At 37.5% G+C, this 26,007-nt stretch overlaps 1 long non-coding RNA gene across 3 annotated transcripts; it reads right to left on the reverse strand.

Moving 5' to 3' along the window:
- Positions 1–606: 606 nt before the first annotated feature.
- LOC147387954 (uncharacterized) lies at positions 607–26,007 on the reverse strand. Of its 3 annotated transcripts, XR_015171600.1 has the most exons (5): positions 25,573–26,007; positions 24,345–24,430; positions 3,989–4,078; positions 2,663–2,750; positions 607–846 (listed from the first exon to the last, which is right to left on the reverse strand). It is a non-coding gene; the product is annotated as an uncharacterized LOC147387954 (long non-coding RNA). The 3 variants fall into 3 exon arrangements; XR_015171602.1 differs by lacking the exon at positions 3,989–4,078; XR_015171601.1 differs by lacking the exons at positions 607–846; positions 3,989–4,078 and having other exon boundaries at positions 1,832–2,750.

The raw sequence follows: 26,007 nt of genomic DNA on the forward strand, positions 1-26,007 counted from the left end.
TAAAATCCGTCAGGTTTTGGTCTAGCCAAAATCGATCATGGTCCATTTGAGTTGAGCGGTTAGCTCCTCTTCTCATGAACATTTTGATTTAGATACATCATTTTTTTTTTGGGGCAAACAATCACAACAAGTTAAGTAGATTTCGTGGATTTTAACAACATTGATGGGACTATCGTTGTTCTTCCTACCGGAGTTAATATTTATCTTATTTTTACCTTACTTGTGGGGCAAGTAGGGGATCGAACCAAAGAGAAAGGAGGAGTAGAGTTAAGTTAAGAGGATAAAATTCAAATTAACTAAAAGGAATTAAAACTGTTTTTCTTTGTATTTTTGAACTTATAAGAAGCTTTAAAATTGCTAGAAAATAAACTAAAGTAAATGATGTTAAAAACAAGTAAACTTATGAAATTAAAGCACCATTGGAGGTAAGCTTAGCCTAATGTCATTGCAAGAGAGGGAAGATAAGAGATGAAAGAACTTTTCTTTGTTTCATAAAGAAACTTACAAATTCTTTTTCTTCTACTTCTTACAAGACTATTTAACCAAAAAGAAACTAAACTAGAAAATAAAACTACAAAAATATAAGAGAAGAGGTTAAGAGCCTTAAATTAAAGGATTCTTAGATGAGAGAACCAAGAGGAGGGAGGGCTTCTTTAGAGATTGAAGCTCTATTTATAGAGAAAAATGTGTGTAGAAGAGTCTAAATATAGTTTTCACTTTTCTTTGCACAAAAAGATAAAAGATGAGAACATGAGTTAAGGATTAGGACATTCCAAATGATTATGGCATTCCAAAGTGGATCCAAATGCTTTTGCCTTGAGATTTTGATTTCAAAATGTTGATTTTCTGCACAAGAAACACACGTAATTAGATTTATCTAGTAAATGAATTTATTTATGTATAATTAAGTCTAGTTAATATGCAACATGATGTTTCGAGGCTTATCATGATTATTACCTTAATAAGGAGAAATAAGGATAAAAATCAAGATAAATGTCCGGGAAACGTGCGTATAATTCAATGTTTCGAGACACTCATCAGACATCAACATCATTTCTCAACTCGTATTAGCATTGAAGGCTCTTATTCGACAATCATTCTCATTGAAGTTATTGATTTTTTAATAAACTAAAGTTGATCCTTGATCATCATTTGGGGGGGGGGGGGCGTATTAGTATTAGATGTGAAGCATTGTAATAAGGTCTATAACGATATATCGAATCATATCTACGAAGGTTTAGATATAATAGATTAGTTAGAGATTTGAATTAATTGTGGTTATCTAATATATTAGAGTTTGTTATTGTTCATGTAATCATCACAAAGAATAAATCAAATATCATCATTTCACATTATCTTGGTCGAGTCATATAGTTTCAAATGAGCCAATTCAATGCAAAACGAGACAACAATGAAGTCGAAAGTACATAATTTGTTATAGTGATTTGAAGGTTGAAAGAACTAGAGTTTAAAAAAAAAATATTATAGACGATGGTTTCAAAACTCAAATTGACGTCTTGTTTCATTCATGAATGAGACCGAGTTGTCTCGGACGAGAAAAACCATTTAACTCGGTTTACAATTATTTTTTCATAAATATTTATATAAAAATAATTATAAATTTTTTAAGAAAATAAGGTAGATTACAAGATGTTTAGTAATAAAATCATATTTTATTTATATACTACATGCTTAATTTTTTTTTAAATTAACTATTTTAATTAAAATATAAAAAGGCCCAATTGACACGAACGAGTTTTACTGGCTTGGCCGATATTTTCAATATCGTTTGAGTCATCTATTTTTTTCACAAGATTTTGCATATGTGAGTCACTATGTTTATTTGTCTTGTTCATGGACGATACCGAGATTTAAAACCATGCCTCTAATCCATTGATAGTAATTGATTGCATAATTTTCAAGTGCTTAATATAGTAAAAACTGGATGTTGTCCTCCTATTGTTGAATCCCTTTTTAATGAATTTTTTTTTTCAATTTAATTTGTAATTCTAGATGGCTTCATTGTGGAGTACGAATTTGTTGTTTAAATTTTTTGTGCTAAGTTGATTTGACCAATGGCATGATGCCATGTGTATTGAAAAAAGTACGCTAGATTAGTTAGTAGAGAGAAAATTGGGGGAGACAAATTTTGAATGGCTAAGAGTTGTTGGATTTTAAGTATTTTTTCAATACACATGGTAAAATCATAGTGGTTCAGCTTAGCACAAAAAACTTTTAATAACAAATTTGTACTCTTGTGCGTGAAATGCTATGATGTGTGGACTGTAATGGTGCACAAAAATTCTTTAATTGTATGGCGTCCAGCCAAACGCTAACACAAAGCCCCATGTCAGATCTTGAGGCACTGGTGGCGCCTCAAAATTTTGGCATGGTCTTCTCTGTTTATGTTAACATTCCAAGGTGTTCAATCTATACCTGATAAACAACATACACGATATCCTGCATATACATACAAAATATAATAACTAGCGGAAGCCTATATACATATAATAACGTACGATAGATCAGAGTGTGGAAGGGTAAACAAAATACAAGATTATACAAAACTCCTCACTCTAACAGAAGTCCTAAACTCAAGACAAAATCCATAAGACTACTTGGATGAACTGATACCACTAGGGGGTGCAGTCCCAATACTTACCAGGTAATGAACTCTGGTTGTCTATCTGACCTACCAGATAGTCATCACTCGTTTTCTACACTTGCCTCACCAAGTTCCGGATCTGAAACTAAAAAATGGAGAAGGAAAGGGTGAGTAACAATGGTTACCTAGTAGGGAAGCAAATAATTTATGCCAATAACCTCTCCTAACATGAACGAATAAACATACTAAATCATTTTAAAATATGCAAAGTTTTACAGAAAAAACTACGATTAACTGGTACATATAACCAATGATGAGCAACTAAACATTTTAAAATTCACATTACATCAATCACTAGTACCCACTATAACATTTTCTTTTTATACAAATCTAATTTACCAAATGAAAACATTAAACATGTATTTCATTTTATATATCAAAATAAGGTAACAGATACATAATACACAATGGTGGAATAGTGGAATTAGAGAGTTGGGATTCACGACTGGATCACTCCCAGTCGGGATATGATGTTACAATTCCTTACTGACTTTTAGTTCCTGATTTTGTAGCAGTCGTTGCACTTACCACGCTTGTTTGACCATTTATCCAGCTCAGGCCGGCCATTTGATGTGACCGTAAGTAATGAGTTTATTTTCGATGTGAGAGAATGTTCGACTACTATACATTGTTAGTGATCATGACTAATCATCTTCGTCTATGCTTATCAGGCATGCATGTGATTCCCAAATATACAAACCATTCGTATACGACTACCTTTACATTAGAAGTTCACTGGTAAAGATAGAGAGGAATAAACTTGGATTCCAGTTGTGACTCCACTCTCATATGCGTCCCATACCACGTATGAGCTTGGTGGTCCATACCGTACATCTCAGGATAGTAAACTATTCCGGATGATATGACGCACTATCCCTTCAGGCATTCACAGACTCTTTAATAACTCACAAAATAGCTACATATATATATATATATATATATATATATATATATATATATATATATATATATATATATATATATATATATGTATATATATATATATATTATTTTTATTTGAAAACAAAAAAAGAAATTAACAATACAAGGTTGAAAATGGATATTTTGACGTCTCGTCAAATGCTAACACAAAACCCCATGTCAAATCTCGAGGTAATAGGTGGCACCTCAAAATTTTGGCAACTAGCGGAAGCCTATATATATATCTAATAACGTACGATAGATCAGAGTGCGGAAAAAGAAATTTATACATGGGATTATACAAAAATTTCTCACTCGAACAAAAGTCTTAACGCTCAGAATAAAATCTATAATACTTTTGGTTTAACTGACATTACTAGGGGTAATAACCCTAGTACTTACTGGGTAATGGACTTTGGTCTTCTATCTGACCCACCAGATGGTCCCCACTCGCTGGTTCTATGCCCGCCTCGCCAACTACAGGCTCTGAAACTAAAAAAAAATAAGAAGGAAAGGGTGAGTAACAAAGATTACTTAGTAGGGAAATAAACAATTTCTGCCAATAACCCCTCTTAACATGAACGAATAAGCATACTGAATCATTTTAACAATACAAAGTTTTACAGAAGAAACTATGATAAACTGGTACATATAGTCAGGGATGAGCAACTAAACATTTTAAAACTGATATTTCATCAATCAACAATACTTACTATATCATTTTCTTTATATACAAATCTAATTGATCAAATGGAAACATTAAATATGCATTTCATTTTATATATCACAATAATGCAACATATACATAATACACAATGGTGGAGTTGTGGAATTAGAGAGTTGGGATTCATGATTGGATCGTTCCCAGTTGGGACATGATGTTACAATTCCTTACTGGCTTTTAGTTCTTGATTTTGTAACCAGTCGCTGCACTTACCACATTTGGTTGATCATTTATCCAGCTCAGGCTGGCCGTTTGACGTGACCGTAAGCAATTAGTCTTTTTTCGATGTGTTAGAATGTTCGACTACTATACATTGTTAGTGATCACTGACTAATCATCTTCGTCTATGCCTATCAAGCGTGCATGTGCTTCCCAAATAAACAAACCATTCGTATATGACCACCTTTACATAACGAGTTCACTCGTAAAGATAGAGAGGATTGAACCCGAATTCCAGTTGTGACTCCATTCTCATACGTGTCCTATACTACATATGAGCTTGGTGGTCTCTACCATACATCCCAAGATAATACACCATTCCGGATGATATGATGCACTATCCTTTTAGGCATTCTGTAGACACCCATTTTTGAATTCGCCTGATTAATCAACTCGTCAACCCGATCGCAACGGTTCCCAATGATGGATATTTATCCCAATGCTTTATTTTGTTACCAGATATGTTTTAGAAATCCGGATGAGCTATCTCGAATTGGCAAAACTGTAGAAATCACGCTATGCTAGGAAAATATAATCCCAAAAGCATAGAAATCATCATTTTTCAGATAAAAAAAAGCTTCACGATAAAAATCACTAAAAAATGATCAAATTACCAAAATACCCATAACCTTGAAATATCCCTAGATCCTACGTTACGCTTAGGAAAATCTTTTTAAATACATAAAACAACAAATCGAAACTAAACAAATTATTTCACCAATTTTTACAAAATTTGACAAAATTACAAAAATGCCCTTCATAAAGTTCACGACCATTTCTCACAAAAATTTCATAAACAATACAAACCAATATTCCCATTGAATTCCTTACGAAAAATCGATTCTAAAACATTAAAAACCGACTTAAAACGCAAAAAATCCTCTCCGAGGGTAAAATGGTAATTTTACAATTTTAATGATTAAAAATTTTAAAAGTAATAATTAAAATATTAATTAATGTAAAGTGAAATCCTAATTAAAATTAAAGTCAATCAAGTACAACTAAAGTCAAAATCTTAAAAGTCAATCAAGTAAGACTAAAGTCAATCAAGTAAGAATAAAATCAAGATCTTAAAGTCAATCAAGTAAGACCAAAGTCAAGATATTAAAGTCAATCAAATAAGACTAAAGTCAAAATCTTAAAAGTTAATCAAGTAAGACTAAAAGTCAAAACTTTAATAGAATTCTAATTAAATAATAATTCTATTTAAAATAATCCTAATTAAATAATAACTCTATTTAAAATAATCCTAATTAAATAATAACTCTACTTAAAATAATCTTAATTAAATAATAATTAAAACAATCCTATTTAAAATATAACTCTCTTTAAAAGAATTATAATTAAACTTTAACTCTATCTGAAAGGCACTTAAAAAGTTAATAAATAGGAGCCTCCACACCCTATTTTCGTATCTAAGAATAAACCCTAAGAGAAGTAGGTCAAAAAACTTCCCTAGCCTCCCATAAACCCTAATTTTGAAGCCCCAAATCCTTACCTAACACCCATACTTCGATTTTAGCTTGAAAAAAATCTAGAAGCCCTTCAAAAACACCTTGAAATCCATAAAAAAATTCGAAGAATCCAGATCTAAGAAAGAAATATCTCGTCTAGGAGATCAGAAATCAGATCCGGAGATAAAACAAAGCGAGGAATACTGTACAAGGAGTTACTCTGTCAGATATGAGGGAACGAGAACGTTGTCTTCGGAAAGGTATAAATTTCTTAATTTTTTTATTATTACTTAGGTCTTTTAGCGATGTAGTTTAGTTGGGAATTAGTAGAGACCAGCGTTTACTAGACGGGGTTGGTGCCTAACACCTTCCAACCCCGTAACTTGATCCCCGAACTCAGTTATTTTTTTTGGTAGATTAGTTGCTTGTTTATCTGTTTCGAGTCTATATTCGGTTCGTAGACCGTAATAACTAGGTGGCGACTCTCAAACCTCAAAGGTCAAAAGCGGATCCGTGCACCTCGCGGATCGAGGGCGCTTTCAGTGGCGACTCCACTTGGGACTTTTGAGGATCAGATTTAAAAAACCCCAAGTATGGAAAGTATTGCTAGTAGGACCTAGTCGTTTATTTTATTTTAGTTTTTTTATTTTGATTTTTTATCACTCTTTTGACTCTATTTTTGATCATTGATTGAGATGTTGAATATTTTTGGTTGGCATATCTTTGTTATGATTCAATTCGGGATCATTCATAATGATCCTGAATAATATAGAGTCCCAAGAGAGTAATGATATAGAATAGTGGTTGTTGACCCTAAATACTTTTGTTCACTTTTTTTATTTTGGGTTTGTATTATCCTCCATTACCGTCATTGATTTCGATTTTGAATGCCTTGATTTAGCATGTTATCTCCCATGGTTCAATCATGGGCTATTTGAAAAGACTCAAAATAATGATAGATTTTAAGGGAATAGGTGGAGTAATAATTGTTGGATTCTTTTTATTTTTTGTTTAATTTTTTTTTCCTATGTAGATACATTGTCTTTATACATTTTTTTTCCTTTCGTTTAGGGGTGTCAAACTGTCCTTTGACAGTAGTTTAAAAAAAAAATCTTCTGTGGGCGTGCAACAGCAAGAAAAAAATGAGTTTTTCCTTTTTTTTAAACATTCTGTCAACAGCATCAATGTGCTGATATTGATGGTGTGTAACAAATAAATTTATGTTTTTATACTCTCACACCGTCTTCTTAAAACGCACCACACCTGAGTTCATCTTCTTCAACAAGAGACCGAATTCATCTCTCTGTTCGGTTGACTAAAATCTTAGCCCGATTGGTGATAACTCATGATCGAAATCGTTTGTTTCTCCTGATTTATCGTTTGGAGCCATTAATTCCTTTTAAGACCGACTCCAAATAAACGATTTCTTTAAAAAGAAGATCGATCTCTCCTCCTCCTGTCGAAGAGAAGTCCACACCTTGCTAGTTCGGGTTATTTAAAAATTCAGAGATTTCAAGAAGCTGGTAAAAAAAAATAGAACATAAATCGTTCCATTCTGATCAAATCAAACCTGATGTTGATCGATTTTTTTTTCTTTAAAAGGGGTTTCATGGTAGAAATTTTTGACTTTTTCTTTTTCTTCTCTAATCAAATCTTCTGATTTTTCTTTCGATTTAGAAATGGATAGATTAATTTAAAACGAAAAACCAGGATCTTGGTTAATCAATGTTGCCAGAATCATAAATTTTTGGAGTTCGTAGTTTTTTTTTTTCTTTCTTCTTGACTCTTCTCTTGATTAGTTTTGTCGACATGGTTGGTTCTAGTTCTCGTTGCTGCTCTCGGTTTCGGATAGTTAAGAACGTTAATGGCCGAATGCTAATTAGATGGAGATGGTATAATAAAATAGATAATCGGGATAAACGCGAAGTGTGGCTTTCCCCGTATGCTTTCTTTACAGCAACAACTGTTAATGGCTGCTAATCACCTTTTGGTTTCAAGAACCAATTACATAATGTTGTTTTATCAAGCCGTTTTTCGATCTGTCATCCTATTTTGCAAATGTTTATTAGTCGGAAAACATCGATCAACAATTTTGAATCAGATATTGCAATTTTCGGACAATTAAGGGGTTTAACTTGTATTGAATTATACATCCATCAAACCCTAGAACTGATAAGAGGACATTTTTTATTATTTTTTTTTGTTTTGTTTAAAAAAAAAACAAATATTTTTTTTTTTCAAAAATCAAGTTTTGAGTGTTGCCAACAACAACATATGTGTCTGTATATCTTTGTGTTTTATTTTTATAAAATTCTTTTGATCTTGAGATCAACTTGTTTTTTTAAAAGAAAAAATAAAATAATTTTTTTTTTCAAAAATCAAGTTTTGAGTGTTGCCAACAGCAACATATGTGTCTGTATATCTTTGTGTTTTGTTTTTATAAAATTCTTTTGATTTTGAGATCAACTTGTTTTTTTAAAAGAAAAAATAAATAAAAAAGAGAATTTTTATCTCATCAATCATTGTTCTATTTTTAATATCCCTTGAAATTTCTGATTATTTCGGGTTGTCAAGAGTGACCCTCGATTGGACCATTAAGATTTTTTTTTTTTTTTGGGAAAATCTACGTAGTTAAACTCATAGTATACCATGTGATATTCGATTTTTGTGGTGCGGCATTTTGTTGTGATATGTGGGTAATTGCGATTTAACTAAGCTATTGATTGGTCTTGATTGGTATATATCTTGATTATTGACCTTAGGTCATGTTTTGATGCCTAAGGTATATCCAACCTTCTTTAATACCTTGATCACATGCCATTGATTGACGATCAATTCATTTATTGATTTGATAGTTGTAGGCACCAAAATCTTGAGGAGGCATTTACAAATTTTATCCATAATTTTATAATGGGCCTCAAATTCAAATTAAGTTCATTAAATGGGAACGTGCCTCTTACAAGCCTGGGTTTTGGGCTTTCGCAGATAAAGTCCATGACCTAAGCAAATTCAAGTGATCCACACATTAAGCATTGGGCCTTACACCCAAACAAATGAATTCAGCCTAATAATAATCTGTAGAATCCTTAAATGGGATTTGGACAAATTTAGCCTTTTAAATAAATCAATTAAACCTCTTTAAGTTGGGGGTATAATTGGAAAGTTAAATTACTTTTAAGTCTATAAATACAAGAGCCACTCTCATTGAGAGGGGATCTGGATCACTTTCTCTCAGAAGACAGAAGCTCTTCCTCTAGAGAAGAAGAAGCTCTCAAGCCCTCCTCCAGAGACAAAGCAAAAGTTCTTCAGAGATCCGGATTCCGACTAAAGAGAAGATAAAGCATAAAGCCCTTCTCCGGAAACCAAGAAAACCTTCTCAGCCGATAAAGCGCGAAGTCCGGAGAGAAGAAAATCTACAGAAGCCTCTATAGAAGATCAAGCACAAAGTAAAGCCACCGTCCAAGCAACCTTCTCAGCCGATAAAGTGCGAAGCACGGAGAGAAGAAAAGCTACATACATCGTTACTATTCTTTGTACTTGACTGTTAATCAGAGGAAACATTGTATCTACTTTTCATCAAAAATCAATAAAATCATTTGCGATCTTATTTCACGGATCTCGAGGTAGATCCGTTGAAATTTATTGTCGACAAATTTCTGGCACGCCCGGTGGGACCATCTCAACCTCTCATCTTTCAGTCAACTGCAAGAATATCACCCAAAGCATCGATGGCATCTCGCAACGTCAACGCTATCGCATATGCCGTTACTGAGAAAGGTAAGAAAATCCTTTCTTCCAATCTTGAATCTGATTAGGTTACTAGTCGCGATCATCATGTGACACGAACAATGACAAAAACTGGTGGAATCAAGCTAGTGGAGCCTCTCCAGCATCACTCTAAGAAACGTGCCACAAAAACGACACTTACCACGAAAGAATCGTGGGCGGACGTGGTAGAAGATGACTCGTCAGATTCTGGATCTGATTCGAAGTCAAGCGAGGGATCGTCTAGATCTCTATCGATCACTTCTCCGTCGCAAACTCACACCTCTATCAGAGCAGTTATGACAGCTGGAGCGTTAACAATGGAGGAACAAGTTGTCTAGATGGCAGACACCATCAACAAACTAACAAAGGCAATGGAAGACAAAGACATCCAGATTGCAACCCTTGTTAGTCGTTTGGAGCATAAAGACAAGGAGAATGAATCGAGTGCTGGACCTTCGCATCCTCCAGGATTCACCCCCGAAGCATACATGCCTCCGCACGAAGAAGAACAACGAGCAGACAATTCTGGTTCACGAAAAGCTACTCGAGATCCACCACAAGGATCTGTTGCCTCGCTTTCCGTTCAACAACTGCAAGCAATGATTACTGACACCATTCGTGCTCAGTATGGGGGCATGCCACAATCCTCATTGGTTTACTCCAAACCCTACACTCAACGCATCGAACAAATGCATCTTCCGGCAGGATATCAACCACCAAAATTTCAACAGTTCGAAGGAAAAGGCAATTCAAAGCAGCATATTGCCCACTTCATCGAAACTTGCAATAACGCTGGTACATTCGGTGACTTCATGGTGAAACAATTCGTTCGCTCCCTCCGCGGCAATGCGTTCGACTGGTACACTGACTTGGAACCCAATTCAATAGATAGTTGGGATCAACTTGAAAGAGTGTTTCTCGGCCGCTTCTACAGCACTAGAAGAACAGTAAGTATGGTGGAGCTCGCTGCCGTCAAACAAAGGAAGGATGAACCAGTCATTGAATACATAGAGCGATGGAGAAATCTTTCCCTCAACTGCATGGATCGACTCTCTCAATCTTCTGCTATCGAGATGTGTGTTCAAGGGATGTACTTGCAACTCCTCTACATTTTGAAAGGAATCAAGCCACACACTTTCGAAGAACTGGCTACTCGAGCCCACGACATGGAGCAGAGTATAGCTGTGCATCAAACTCCACGACTAAGCGAGCGTCGAAAACAGGAAAAGAAGGACGGTAAGTCCTTCAAAACTAAAGAAGTCTTGTCTACCACCACCAACAAACCTGTCAAGATCACAGGTAAGAGAAGAGAAGATCAGCCGTTGTAGACACCCCATTTTTGCACTCGCCTGATTAATCAACTCGTCAACCCGATCGCAATGATTCCCAATGATGGATGTGTATTCCGTTACTTTATTTTGTTACGAGATATGTTTCAGAAATCCGGATGAGGTATCTCGAACTGACAAAACCTTAGAAATCACGCTACGCTAGGAAAACACAACCCCAGAAATATAGAAATTATCATCTTGCAGACCAAAAAGAAGCTTCACGATAAAAATCACTAAAAATTGATCAAATTACCAAAATACCCCTGACATCAAAACAACCCTAGAGCCTACGTTACGCTTAGAAAAACTCTCTCGAACACATAAATAACAAATCGGAACCAAATAAATCATTTCACCAATTTTAATAGAATTTGATAAAATTACGAAAATGCCCCTCATAAAGTTCACAATCATTTCACATAAAAATTTTCATAAATGATACAAACCAACATTTCCATTGAATTCCTTACGAAAAACCGATTCTAAAACATCCTGGAACATTAAAAACCGACTTAAAACGTGAAAAATCCTCTCCGGGGGTAAAACGGTAATTTCACAATTTTCATAATTAAAAAATCCGAAATTAATAAATAAAATATTAAATAATTAAATTGAAACATTAATAAAATTAATTTAAAATTTTGAATTAAAAAAATCGATCAATCGGGCTCTCAGGCAAAATTGTTGAGGGTTCGTGAGATATTTCTTTAAGGACCCCTCAATTTGGGGGTCCAAAGAATTAAAGATATTTTAGAGGAGGGTTCTCTAAAAATTAAAAGTAAATCAAGCAAGACTAAAGTCAAGGTATTAAAGTCAATTAAGTGAGACTGAAGTCAAAATTAAAGTCAATTAAGCAAGACTAAAGTCAAGATATTGAAAGTCAATCAATTAAGACTAAAGTCAAAACATTAAAAGTCAATCAAATAAGACCAAAAGTCATAATAGAGATCTAATTAAATAATAATTCTATCTAATAGAGTTCGAACTTAAAAATAATTCTACCTAAAACAATTTGAATTAAAACACAATTCTACCTAAAACAATTCTAATTAAAACACAATTCTACTTAAAACAAGTCAAACTAAAACACAACTCTAATTAAACACTAACTCTATCCAAATCAACCCCTAAAAACATCTATAAATAGAGGTGCTCACACCCTATTTTCGTATCAAATCATAAACCCTAAGAGAAGTAGGTCTAGAAGCTCCCCTAGCCCCCCATAAACCCTAGTTTTGGAGTCCCAACTCCTTAGCTAACATCCCTCATTCAATTTTAGTCTAGAAAACACCCAAAAGCCTTCTAAAAACACTCCCAAATCCTCAACGAACTTGAAGAGTTTAGATTCAAAAACAAAGAGATACCTTGCCTCGGAGATCCGAAGTCAAATCCGGAAACAGAACGAAGCAAGGGAGCACGGTACAAGGAGCTCTTTTTGTCAGATCTGAGGGAATAAAATCCTTGCATCGGAAAGGTATTTTTTTTTATTTATTTTTATCTAGGTTTTAGCAATGTAATTTACTTGGGAATTTAGTAGAGACCGGCTTTGGCTGGGCGGGATTGGTGCCTAACACCTTCCAATCCCGTAACATGATCCCCGAATTCAGTTTTCTTGGTTTTAGATTAGTTTTTATCCGTTTAGAGTCATTGATCGGTTCCTAGACCGTAATAACTAGGTGGCGACTCCCAAACCTCAAGGGTCAAAAGCGGATCCGCGCACCCTGCAGATCGAGGGCGCTTTCAGCCGTGAGCTGATTCAACACAAGAAAAAGGAAAAGCTTGGAAGACTCTCAAAGAGCTTGAAGCAAAAGAGTACCCTTTTCCTGATGCTGATGTCTTGGGCATGTTCGAAGAGTTGCTGAAATTAAAGCTCATTGAACTTCCAGTGCCCAAACGACCCGAGGAAGCAGGTCACGACAATGATCCGAAGTATTGTCGTTATCACAGGGTGATCAGTCATCCGATTGAAAAATATTTTGTCTTCAAGGAGAAGATTATGGATTTGGCACGTCAAGGGAAAATTGAACTTGACTGTGTCGAAAATGTTGCTACTTCCAACATGACCTCTGTCACTTTTGGATCTTTTGATCCAATACTCTTGACAAGTCAGTATGCTATGCAGATTCCATCTCCTCAGATCACCAAAATTTTACCTAAACCATCACAACTCATGTCCGTGCATTTTGATGTTGAAAAGGCCTATCCCACGTTGGGGGCAAGGCCACATCAAAGAAAAATCATCACCTTTCCCACTTCACTCCAAGAAGGACCACAATCTCATTCGGCTTTAAAATCAAAGTCAGACATCTCAGAGTCTGCTTCAGTTGATGACGAAGGATGGACAGTTGTCACTCGTCAAAAAAGACGTCCTACATATGTGTCGACTCCTTCTATTTCGAAGCCAAAGAGAAAGAGAAGAAAGTCAAAACCAAGTACATGGTCAAAGAAACGGAAGAGAGCAACAAAGAAGAAGGCTTTCCGAGTTTCACCCGCAGACCCTGAAGACGTCTTTCAACAACCTCCCCGTGTGCCGGTTACTCTTTTAGAATTCTTACCAAGGAAGCTCTTAAAGGAAGCCTGCACGGTTTCATGTCACCAAGTGGAAGCGGAGGTGCTTGAAGATGATATCGATAGTAGATCAGAAGAACATCCTGGATCTTCCTGTGATGGAGACCAGAAACTGGAAAAAAACAATAACACTTCGAAAACAGAAGATTCGCAGGTCGACTGGGATTTGTCCAGTGAATTTCAAAAAGTTCAGCTTACTTCAAAGTAAAGCTCAACTGAACCAAAGCAAGAAGTTCAACCCAACATAGATCTACCAGAAGATAGTCTGTGCATGGCCACAATCACCTTTACTGACGAGGATCTCCAATTGGGGTCTCGACCTCACAATAGGCCGCTTTATGTTACAGGTTATGTGAGGGAAACTAAAATTCAAAGAATCCTCCTGGATTGTGGTTCTGCGGTCAACATCATGCCAATTCGTACTATGAAACAAGTTGGCATCTTATCGGATCAACTTGCTCGCAGTAAGTTGATGATTCAGGGCTTCAACTTGGGAGGTCAAAGAGCGATCGGCATGATAAGAGTCAAGCTCTCTATTGCAGATTTGGAGTCAACAGCACTCTTTCATGTGATTGATTGTAAAACTTCATATCACTTGCTTATCGGCCGACCGTGGCTGCATGAAACTGGAGTAGTACCATACACGTTACATCAATGCTTCAAATATTACCAAGATGGTGTACAGAAACGTGTAATAGCCGAAGATCAACCGTTTGATAAGGCAGAAACGTATTTTGTAGATGCGAAATTTTATTTTGGAGGGGACGTCATTCAAGAAGCACTTCCAGTTTCGGTACCTCCTTCGAGTAAGCACCGATAAGATTTCTCCCGGTCCTCCGCTTCAAAAAGAACGAAGTAAGAAACAAGAACCAGAAACTCGACAAATGAAAGTGGGTCAATCAATGGTAGACGCGTCATCCACAGTTGTATTACCAACCCCAATGCTTCGCTACGTGCCACAATTGAGACGGAAGTCGGGACAATCACCTTTCGAAGAGATTTCTTCAAAGACTAAACTTCCTGTCTCTAAAATCGAATTGGAGACGTTGAAAGAAGAGTTAACATTCCTGGTTACACCTCTCCAAAGATCTTACATAGTAAGGACACCCGTGGAAAACGTTGTCCCAACTACGTCAATTGCGAAGAACCAAGAAGACAACCTCGCAAAAGTAGAGTCCAAAAGTTGGTTCGGTCCTAAAACTTCAAAGTTATTCGAAATTGCTGGTTACGGAAAAGGTGAACCCGTACGACTGGGTGAACTACTACCAACTGATCAAATTCATGGTTTAACTTCAACACAAGTCAAACTCGTTCGAGCTGGAGAAAAGGTTTCATTCACACGAGCAGAGCTTGGGTATACATCAGAAGCTCCAATCAAAATTTCTAAGATGAAGACGGCTGCTTCACAACATACTACAGTAGAAATCATTGATGAGTCTGTAAAAACACCAGTTCCACGGATATCGGTCTTTGATCGAATTGGTGACCACATCTCGACCACGTCGGTATTTGATCGATTGGGTACTTTAGATGATCGTCATGATGTACAAATTCATAAATCTCGTGCGTCTGTTCTATCTAGACTTGGTCAGAAGGTTGGAGTAAAAATACGAAAAGAATCGCGACGTCGACCTAAGCCAATGAATAAACATGTGGAGCATAAAGATAGTAGTGGCTTGCATAGCACTATTTCATCTCGCATGAAACGACAGACGACTTTAGAGGTCTCGATATCAGATGCATTGGTTGTGAAGCGACGCACTATCATCCTCACAAACCAAACAAGCAACAACAGAGCTTCAACTGTTGAAATTGACAATTCTGAAGATGTCATTTCGGTAAATCATATTACCATTGAGGAATTCCCTGAAGAAGATTCTATGTCGTCAGATGAAGAACTCGAAGATGCTCCACCAGTTTTTGAAGAAGGCGGACAAGCCACTGTAGACGATTTGAAAGAAATAAATCTTGGGACAATTGAATAGTCGCAACCCACGTTCGTCAACACTCTTCTAAACCAGCATGAAGAATCCGAGTACCTCAAGTTGCTACAAGAATACAGAGATGTATTTGTTTGGACTTACAAAGAAATGCCAGGACTTGACCCGAAGATCGCTGTTCATCAGCTCGCAGTTAAACACGGAGTTCGCCCAATAAAACATGCACAACGACGTTTTCGACCAGAGTTGATACCACAGATTGAGACAGAGGTCAACAAGTTGATAGAAGCTAGCTTCATCCGAGAAGTAAAGTATCCAACCTGGATTTCCAACATAGTTCCAGTAAGAAAGAAGAATGGACAAATTCGAGTATGTGTCGATTTTCGCGACTTGAATAATGCATGTTCGAAAGACGATTTTCCACTCCCAATCATAGAACTTATGGTTGATACGACTACAGGACATGAAGCCTTATCTTTCATGGATGGATCTTCTGGTTACAATCAAATTCGAATGTCGCCAAAAGACGAGGAGCTTACAGCCTTTCGTATCCCAAAAGGTATATATTGTTACAAAGTTATGCCTTTTGGACTTAAAAATGCTGGTGCACTTACCAGCGAGCTATGCAAAAGATCTTTGATGACATGCTACATGATAGAGTCGAATGTTATGTTGACGACCTAGTAGTAAAGTCCAGAAAAAGAGAAGATCACTTGCAACATCTACGTGATACCTTCGACAGATTACAGCGGTACCAGCTCAAGATGAATCCATTAAAATGTGCTTTTGGAGTCACCTCGGGTAAATTTTTGGGATTCGTGGTTCGGCATCGTGGTATTGAAATCGATCGAAACAAGATTGAAACCATTCAAAAGATGCCGGCACCAAAGAACATTCATGAACTCAAGAGTCTACAAGGCCGACTTGCTTACATTCGTAGATTTATTTCAAACATAGCTGGGCGTTGTCATCCCTTCAGTCTATTGATGAAGAAAGATATATCATTCGAATGGGATGAAGCTTGTGAGAATGCTCTGAAAAGCATCAAGGAGTATCTTCTCAAACCTCCTGTTCTTTCTGCACCAATTCCTGAAAAGCCATTGATTCTCTATATTAGTGCACAAGAAATGTCACTAGGAGCATTGTTGGCTCAAGAAAATGACGAAGGAAAAGAAGGTGCACTCTACTACTTGAGTCGAACTCTTGTTGGAGCAGAAGTAAATTATTCACCCATCGAGAAGACATGTTTAGCGCTCATCTTTGCCACAAAGAAACTCTAGCACTACATGTTGTCGCACACAATCCGACTCACTGCGCGAGCTGATCCACTCAAGTACATCATGACAAGGCCAGTCTTGTCGGGAAGACTAGCTAAATGGGCCCTTCTCTTATCAGAATTTGAAATTATTTACATCCCTAAAAAAGTTGTAAAAGGACAGGCGTTAGCCGATTTTCTTGCTGATCATCCTATTCTGGCTGAATGGGAATTGTCTCACGACTTGCCCGACGAAGAAGTATTCTCTATTGATGTGCTTCCAGCTTGGAGAATGTTCTTTGATGGCACAGCTAGAAGAGATGGAGCGGGGGTAGGTGTAATTTTTATTACCCCACAAAATGAAGTATTGCCATTCTCGTTTGCCTTGACAAAATTATGTTCAAACAATGTTGCAGAATACCAATCTCTGATCATTGGTTTAGAACTCGGGCTAGAGATGAAGTTACACCAACTCTACGTGTATGGGGACTCACAACTTGTCATTAACCAACTCTCGACAGAATATGACGTTCGAAAGCATGAGTTAGTGCCTTATCACTGCTATGCTGTACAACTGGTAAGAGAATTCGAAGACGTCATCATTAGGCATATACCAAGAGCTGAAAACAAGCAGGCTGACGCTTTAGCTAGTCTTGCTGCAAGTTTGGCAATGCCAGAAGGAGAGACAATGAGTATCCCTATATGCCATCGGTGGGTATTACCTCCTTTGATAGAGGTAGATTGCGAATCGCACGAAGCAAACACTGTCGAAATAGTCGAAATCAAAGATTGGAGACAGCCACTTATCGACTATCTACAGCATGAGAAGCTACCAGACGACCTAAAACATAAAATCGAAATACGTTGTAGGGCACTTCGATTTCTATATTTCAACGATAAGTTATATCGTCGCTCTTTCGACGATATCTTAATGAGATGTCTCGGAGATGATGAAATCTGAGATGCTTTAGAAGAAGCACACTCTGGAGTGTGTGGCTCACATCAGTCAGGGCCGAAACTCCATCATATTCTGAAGAGGATGGGATTTTATTGGCCTATTATGGTGAAAGATTCTCTAAACCATGCAAAGAGGTGTAAAGCTTGTCAATTTCATGGAGAATACATTTGTCAACCACCGGAGCCATTGCATCCTACAATCGCATCTTGGCCCTTTGACGGGTGGGGACTTGATGTCGTTGGACCACTCCCAAAATCTTCAAGGCAACATCTCTATATCCTCGCCGCAACAGATTACTTTTCTAAGTGGGCTGAAGCAGTTCCCCTTTGAGAGGTCAAGAAAAAAATGGTAGTCGATTTCATCAAAAGTAATATCGTTTTCCGTTACGGCATTCCACGATATATCATGACAGATAATGAGAAATCTTTTAGCAATACGCTGATGGATCAATTCTGCATAAAGTTTAACATTAAGCAGAGATGTTCTACAATGTACAATGCTGCAGCCAATAGACTCGTCGAAGCCTTCAACAAAACTCTCTGCAAGCTTCTTGAGAAAGTTGTCTCAAAATCTAAAAAAGATTGGCATGAACGAATTGGAGAAGCACTATGGGCATACAGAACCTCATACCGTACCTCCACACAAGTCACACCTTACTCATTGGTTTATGGAGTTGAAGTTGTTCTCACACTGGAACGACAAATACCTTCATTAAGGATTGCGATTCCAGAAGGTTTGACCTGCGATGATAATGCTAAGTTACGTCTGGCTGAACTTGAAGCATTGGACGAAAAAATATTGGAAGCACAACAACGGCTAGAATGTTACCAAGCCCGTCTGTCACTTGCATTCAATAAGAAAGTTCGACCACGTTCTTTTCAAGTTGGCAATTTAGTCCTCGCTGTACAACGACCAATCATCCTCTCACACCGTTCTGGAAAGAAGTTTGATCCGAAATGGGATGGGCCTCATGTAGTGAAAGAAGTATACACTAATGGTGCATATCTTCTTGTAACACTAGAAGGATTACGTCTTGGTCCAATCAACGGGAAATTTCTCAAACAATACTATGCTTGAAAGAATCTTGCTCCCCAGCACGAGCCTAAACTGTTTGACAATGCTCCCCAGCACGAGCCTAAACTGTTTGACAATGCTCCTCGGCACGAGCCTAAACTGTTTAGCAATGCTCATTATCGTACGAGTTTAAACTACATGATACTCCTGACCCGCATGAGTTAAAACTGTAAACGGTCCAAAAAAAAAAAAAGAATTGAGCTCGTTAGATTTAAAACCCGAGTGGGCGGTCTAGGCAAAACTTAGAGCATCTATCTGAACTACGTTATGGTTTGATCCCGTTTTTGGGTACGTAGGCAGCCTGTAAAGTTACTTCAGGTTCAACCACATCAAAAAAAAATATATACTCGTATAAGGAAAAGAGGGAATTTTATTAATTTCAAATGAAGTGAACAATGTTATAATTTCCTAAGTCCTATGCAGTAAAAAATAATAATAATAATAAAAAAAAATAAAACTTAATATAAAGAAGTAAGGTTCCAAAACTTCTTCTTCAAAGACTCTCTCTCAGCTTCGCAAGCAGCTATTTCATCATCATCAATGATTGGAGCATTAGATAAGCGACTACACTCCGCTTCAACAGTAAATAGAGCCTCCTCCTCTTCCTGAACTTGAGTATAAAGAGATTCTTTAGAAGCAGCGACTTGTGGTAGCATTTCTCTGATCTGAGTCAACTCGATTTCTATCTCAACTTCTCGTTTAGTCAGTTCAACTTTTTTATCTTTAACTTCAGTCAGTTGCGTACGTAAACTATCCACTGATTGACATTTTAGTTGAGCTTCCTAATCTAAGACAGATAGCTGAAGATCCTTATCATCTGCTGACAAAGATGATAAAGCCTTCTCTCGTCTTGAAAGATACGCTTCTACTCCAGTTATAAGCGATTCGAAGAAGTTAGCAAAAGGCATAGGATCAGTCCTGAAAGCATTCTTGAGAGAAGAGATGATGGCAGGCATATGAAGTGATTGCCATTCTCTTAGGTTGGAAAAGTCAATATTAAGCATCAACTCAACTCTAGATCGAAGGAATTCATCACGAGCTCTATGTAATGCTTGTTGAACGCATAAGTCGATGTCACTATCATGTAAAGAAGCTTGTCGAGTTTGGGTAGAAACAGTAAGCATTCCACGTGACTTCGGAACAATCACATATGAATCAACCAACTTGTTAGAAGTAGGTAAAATCAATGCGGTAGGAGCCGTATGTGTAGTTGAAGTTGATAGAGTGCCACGAGAATTTTGACGAGGACATGAAGAAACTTCGTCCCCATCACTCTTTGAGGGGTCTTCAGTATCAACCAATTTCGAAAGCCCTCTACTAAGATGACTGACATTCCAAACATCTCCCATACCCGAGAAAACAGGGAGGGCTGGAAAATCTTCGGAGGCGAACAAATCACAATATAGTGTATATTGGTTGATGATTCTGCGAGAACAATTAAATCACAAAAGATTAAAAAAAAAATTTGAAAATTTCTAAGAAAGGAAAAAAGTGTGTAAAATTACCTTTCCTAGGAGACACATCATTCTCAGCTTCAGCTTCTTGCTCATCTAGAGTCACACTCGTATCTTTAGGCTCAATATGAATAACAGGTTTCAAAGAATCCACGGGACTTGATCTATGAACAGCTTGTTCTACATCTACCCCAACAATGTTGGCTTGTTCTGTCTGAGTAGTTGCTGGCGTTGATAGTATTTTTTTGAAACGCAATTTCAATCTAGGCTCCGTAATGACATTTTGCGTATTATTAATGCGTGTGTGTTCTATTCTTCTTTTTCGAGAAGGTTTTGCGTGGCAAGTAAAGTACGACGTGCCTCACGATCTTCAACTCCTTTCTTTCATCAAAATTAAAGTTCGGAACGAGACGCTATCTTCAAGAAGACAGAAATCAAGGGCATCCAAGTGAGGTAGGTACTACATCTTGAACCCACCAATCCCTATAACTCTTATCAAATTGCCCGTTCATGTCTTGTACTTTTGGAGGAATAAAAAAAGTTGACTCGACTTTTGGTCTGAGTCAAAGACAACCATAAACTGTATAACTCTATCCCATCCACGGATCTTGTGAAAGGAATCGGAGTTCCAGGGATACGTTGACGAAAACCTTGTTGACGAGCAAACCTGTGAGGGCTATACATTTCCACCTCACAAATATCACCATATCGAAACATAACAAATCCAGGACGACAGCTTATCATGAAAGCTTGAACTTCAGAAGGATCATCACCATCATCAGTCCGCATCCTTCTATGACCTTTTGGCGGCCAAATCTCTTCCGGATACCATTTAAAATCACTAGAATCCATGGTTCTGATCAGATACCTTGCATCTTTAGCACTATCTTCCCAATAAAAGTATGAGTTGGAAACACCAGTTGTGCGAACCAAATACGGAGGTCCAAAGTCAGCATCAATGCTACCAAATACTCCCCGAGGAAAATGAAGTCCAACCCACCCAAACAAGTAATGAAGGGGACAATAACTCGTGGAGGCACCTACAACTTTCTGTGTTTTCATACCCCAATAAGTCTGAGTTAGACCTTTGTATAAACAACACAGAAGTGGAGGTACCAAGCTGAACGTAGTACCTCTGGCCATCAATGCTGCTACCTTGAAAGTGTCTGGACGAATAAGATCACCATTCTCACAGGGGAGAACGAAACGACACAACCACAAGGAGAGGTATGCAGCTGTCATGGCTTCATCTTCAACATTCTGATTTGCAGGAAAACCGAGCCTGATAAATGGATTTTCTCCCTCTTTACGACCTCCTTTAGCCAAAGTAACTCGAGAAGAAAAAGGTCTTCGTAATTTTGTTTTGGGATGCTGACGGCCACTACGATCAAAGTAAAATGATTTTGCTCTCTCCTTATACTCTACTGTCAGTCGAGGATTAGAAATCCGTTCAGCTTTAGTGTACCAGAAATCAAGCCATTCACTGTGGCTAACACAGTCACTCCCCTTTTCAAAAATCAGTAAAGCATACGCCTTAAATAGATACTGGCAAGAAAGAGAAAGACCTAGAACACCGTTGCAACCCATGAGTTCATCAAAACTAGGCACCACCTCTTCATAATACTCACCCGTGATAGAAAGCCCAGAAATCTTCTGCATTTCCCATAAAGAAATGCCAACTTCCCCACGACCCGTAACAAAAGTGTTAGTCTCGGGACACCAAAACTCATATAAAGCTCGATACATGCCATTAGGACGACTGTACTCCTTACTAGCTGCAAATATACCTTCACTAAGGAAAGTTGTCAACTTTCGGCTTTGTAGTTTATGGCTCACATCCAAGCTCCAGTCCCAAAAACCACTAAGATATCGAATGTCGCCTCTAGGTTCAATATCTGAACTCCATCGAGTGAAACATTGCATGATTTTCTATGCCAAAATAGCTTGTGGACAATTACGAGTTTGGTCATGATGTGGAGGATGACATAAAGATGGCTGACGCTCTGTATCAATCTCATCTCCAGAGAGTAAGTCAGCTGTTGGAGTATACTCACTTAAAACTGTCATATCAAGTGATGTGTCCCTTTTTGTATCTTGTGCTTTCAAAGGACCAGTCATCGGTGTGTGCACAACAAGCTTTAGCTCCACAGATGAAATGTTCCCTCTTCTTGAATGATCGGTTATCATAACATGGGGAAAACAAAGCCATTTTCCCTTTTGAGAAGGATCTGCAGGATCATCTACCCAACCTTCACGCGGTAAGTTCCGTTTGGAATGGTTCTTATTCTTTAAACCTTTGGAAATAATGTCTCTAGTCATTTCTGAAAAAAAAAAAGGGAGGGGAGACCAAATACATTTATAAAAAAAAAAGTGATATGTCTCATTAAGTATTAGGGTCATCATTGATTAGAGATACATAAGAGTATGAAAAAAAAAAATCATTATACTCAATAATGCTCTGATTTTAAAGATTAGCCAACCGGCTGGACAAATGATTCGTCGCATGGTTTTCTAACCAGTTAACATTTGTCAGCCAATTGACGTTATGATGTTGCTATCCAGTCGACGTTGTGTACTCTTAAGCATTACTGATAAACAACTGCTTTAAAGATTGGCCAACCGACTGGACAAATGATTCGTCGCATGGTTTTTCGAACCAGTTGACGTTTGTCAGCCAATTGACGTTGTGATACTGCGAACCAGTTGACGTTTGTCAGCTAATTGACGTCATCCACTCTTAAGCGTTACTGATAAACAGTTGCTTTAGAGGTTAGTCAACCGGCTGGACAAATAGTTCGTCGCATGGATCTTCTACGTGCATAAAGCTTGCGTACCGCGATTCTTTTAGCCAGTTGACGTCATCCACTCCTAAGCATTACTGATAAACAGTTGCTTTAGAGGTTAGTCAACTAGCTGGACAAATAGTTCGTCGCATGGATCTTCTACGTGTATAAATCTTGTGTCCCATAATTCTGCAAGCCAGTTGATGTTTGTCAGCCAGTTGACGTGTTGCTTTAGAGGTCAGCCAACTAGCTGGACAAATGGTTCGTCGCATGGATCTTCTACATTCATAAAGCTTGTGTACCGCGTTTCTCTTAGCCAGTTGACGTTTGTCAGCCAGTTGACGTCATCCACTCTTAAGCGTTACTGATAAACATTTACTTTAGAGGTTAGTCAACTAGCTGGACAAATTGTTCGTCGCATGGATCTTCTACATGCATAAATCTTGTGTCCCATAATTCTGCAAGCTAGTTGACGTTTGTCAGCCAGTTGACGTCATCCCCTCCTAAGCATTACTGATAAACAGTTGCTTTAGAGGTTAGCCAACTAGCTGGACAAATAGGTCGTCGCATGGATCTTCTACATTCATAAAACTTGCGTACCGCGTTTCTCTTAGCCAGTTGACGTTTGTCAGCCAGTTGACGTCATCCACTCCTAAGCATTACTGATAAACAGTTGCTTTAGAGGTCAGCCAACTAGCTGGACAAATGGGTCGTCGCATGGATCTTCTACATTCATAAAGCTTGCGTACCGCGTTTCTCTTAGCCAGTTGACGTTTGTCAGCCAGTTGACGTCATCCACTCCTAAGCGTTACTGATAAACAATTACTTTAGAGGTTAGTCAACTAGCTGGACAAATTGTTCGTCGCATGGATCTTCTACGTACATAAATCTTGTGTCCCATAATTCTGCAAGCCAGTTGACGTTTGTCAGTCGGTTGACATCATCCCCTCCTAAGCATTATTGATAAATAGTCACTTTAGAGGTCAGCCAACTAGCTGGACAAATGGGTCGTCGCATGGTTCTTCTACGTGTACACCGTTTATCAAGCAATACTTTTAACAGTTCAACATTGACCACCATTAAGCAGACTAACAGATAAATGTTCTAAAAGTTGACTGATAAGGATTATAAGTTCTCAATTTGTACTCCTAGTTACAATTCATAAGAAAGGAAATGTGAGGATGACAAAGTTCAAAGAAAATATATGGGAAGAATGATTAAGATCCATACCTACTTGTGGTTTCGAAGCTGTAATCGAGCTGCAATCGACCCAAAAGAATCAGATCTTTATATCAATATTATTGATAGTCTTGGATCTGTAAAAAAAAAAAAAAAAGAGAAGTTTCAATGTTATTTCATTCTCAAATTTGAATTAAAAAAGACCCAATAAGGAAAAGAGACAAAGTATAACACAATAATCAAAGAAGGATTCAAATCACAATCAATTCAAGAAGATGATGGTCAATTCAAAATTTTCACAAATGGACTTTCTTAAGATCATCGGACAAGAAGGTTATATCATCTACGTTCGTGATTCATGCTCTTTCCTTTGTCATCACATTCCATAGGTAAATATGTGGATTGGATACAGAGGTTGAATAAACTATGACATTTTGTGACTTTGCAATATGTGCATCTAGTGGCGGAAAATGAAACAAGAGAGATTTGTTAGATTTCTCAACAGAATCAGTTATGGAAATCTCTGAGAGCTTCAATGGAGATTCATAGGTGTTGGGGATGAGAGAAACGAAGTTCGAGTAACAAATGGAGCTCGCAATCCTTACGTATTCGATTCTGTTCTGTTTTGGCAAGTGAAAGCGAAACGCCACCGCCAATGTAGCGTGACAAGTAGAGTCATCTGTCAAGATTTTTGAGAGGCTGGACTAAGAACAGCAATATCGATTTGACTTTTTGTTAGGTGAACTTGGATTTGAAGTTTTCTAGTGTTTCTAGGTGTAAATCTGCCTTTTTGGGATCTGATCCGAGTTTCGAAGCTTTTCTGATTTGTTGGGGGGAAAAGAGCGCTATTGAGTTTATTTGAACATCTCTCTATTTATATTTTTTTTACTCAATCCTACCACTTCAGATTAAACCAACGAAACAGAGAAGAACAAACTCACTTTAATCCAAGAACCTACTACAAAAAAAAAATTCCCTAAAAATAAACGCTGATTTCAGCTATTTTTGTGATTTAGAACTTCGAAGATCACTCGAACACATCGGCATTCTTTTACCAAACAAGCATAGAATGGACGGTTTCCAATGTTAGATCTCAAATAAAACTGCACGAAAAGGCAAGAATCTCTTCACGACATACAAATATTTCGATCGAAGAAAAAAAAAAAAGGGATTGAACTTAAAGGTGTGTTTTGGCTAAATAAAGCTGCTCACGGTTCCTGTTTTAAAAATTAAAAAAAAAATTAAAGAAAAAGAAGAAGAAGAAAAGGAGGTTACTTACACGCATGCGACACTCAAGAATTTTTTTGTTGTTGTGGCAAGTCCCTTCAAGAATCGAAAATCCAAGTCGCTGCAAATCTTTTCGAGACTCAACCACGCCGATAGCAGTCTTGTGCTCTGTTTATAGGAGAGGAACCCTTCTTGAAATCAGCTATTGGTGTTTGAGAAAGATTGGAAAGCTTCACCGAACTTGTACGAGCGATTTAAAGGAGGAGAGTCATTCTTCAACTCGTTTGTGGGTGTTTTAACAAAAGCATAGAGTTTCAATCGGATTCTATCCAGCGCCGCACCAAAATTCGCGTTGCGGTCAGACTCCTTAACCCTCACAACAATCTAAGAATGAAGTTGAAAAAGAAAAGCACGGTTTTGATCCTATGCTGCTCTAGACAAAAGTCTTGTGTTTAAGGACGTCTTGGGATTGATCCTATACATCCTA

The sequence above is a fragment of the Akebia trifoliata genome, chromosome 13 (genome assembly GCF_017979445.1).
Source record: "Akebia trifoliata isolate Shusen 1 chromosome 13, ASM1797944v1, whole genome shotgun sequence".
In the NCBI taxonomy this organism is placed as follows: Eukaryota; Viridiplantae; Streptophyta; class Magnoliopsida; order Ranunculales; family Lardizabalaceae; genus Akebia; species Akebia trifoliata.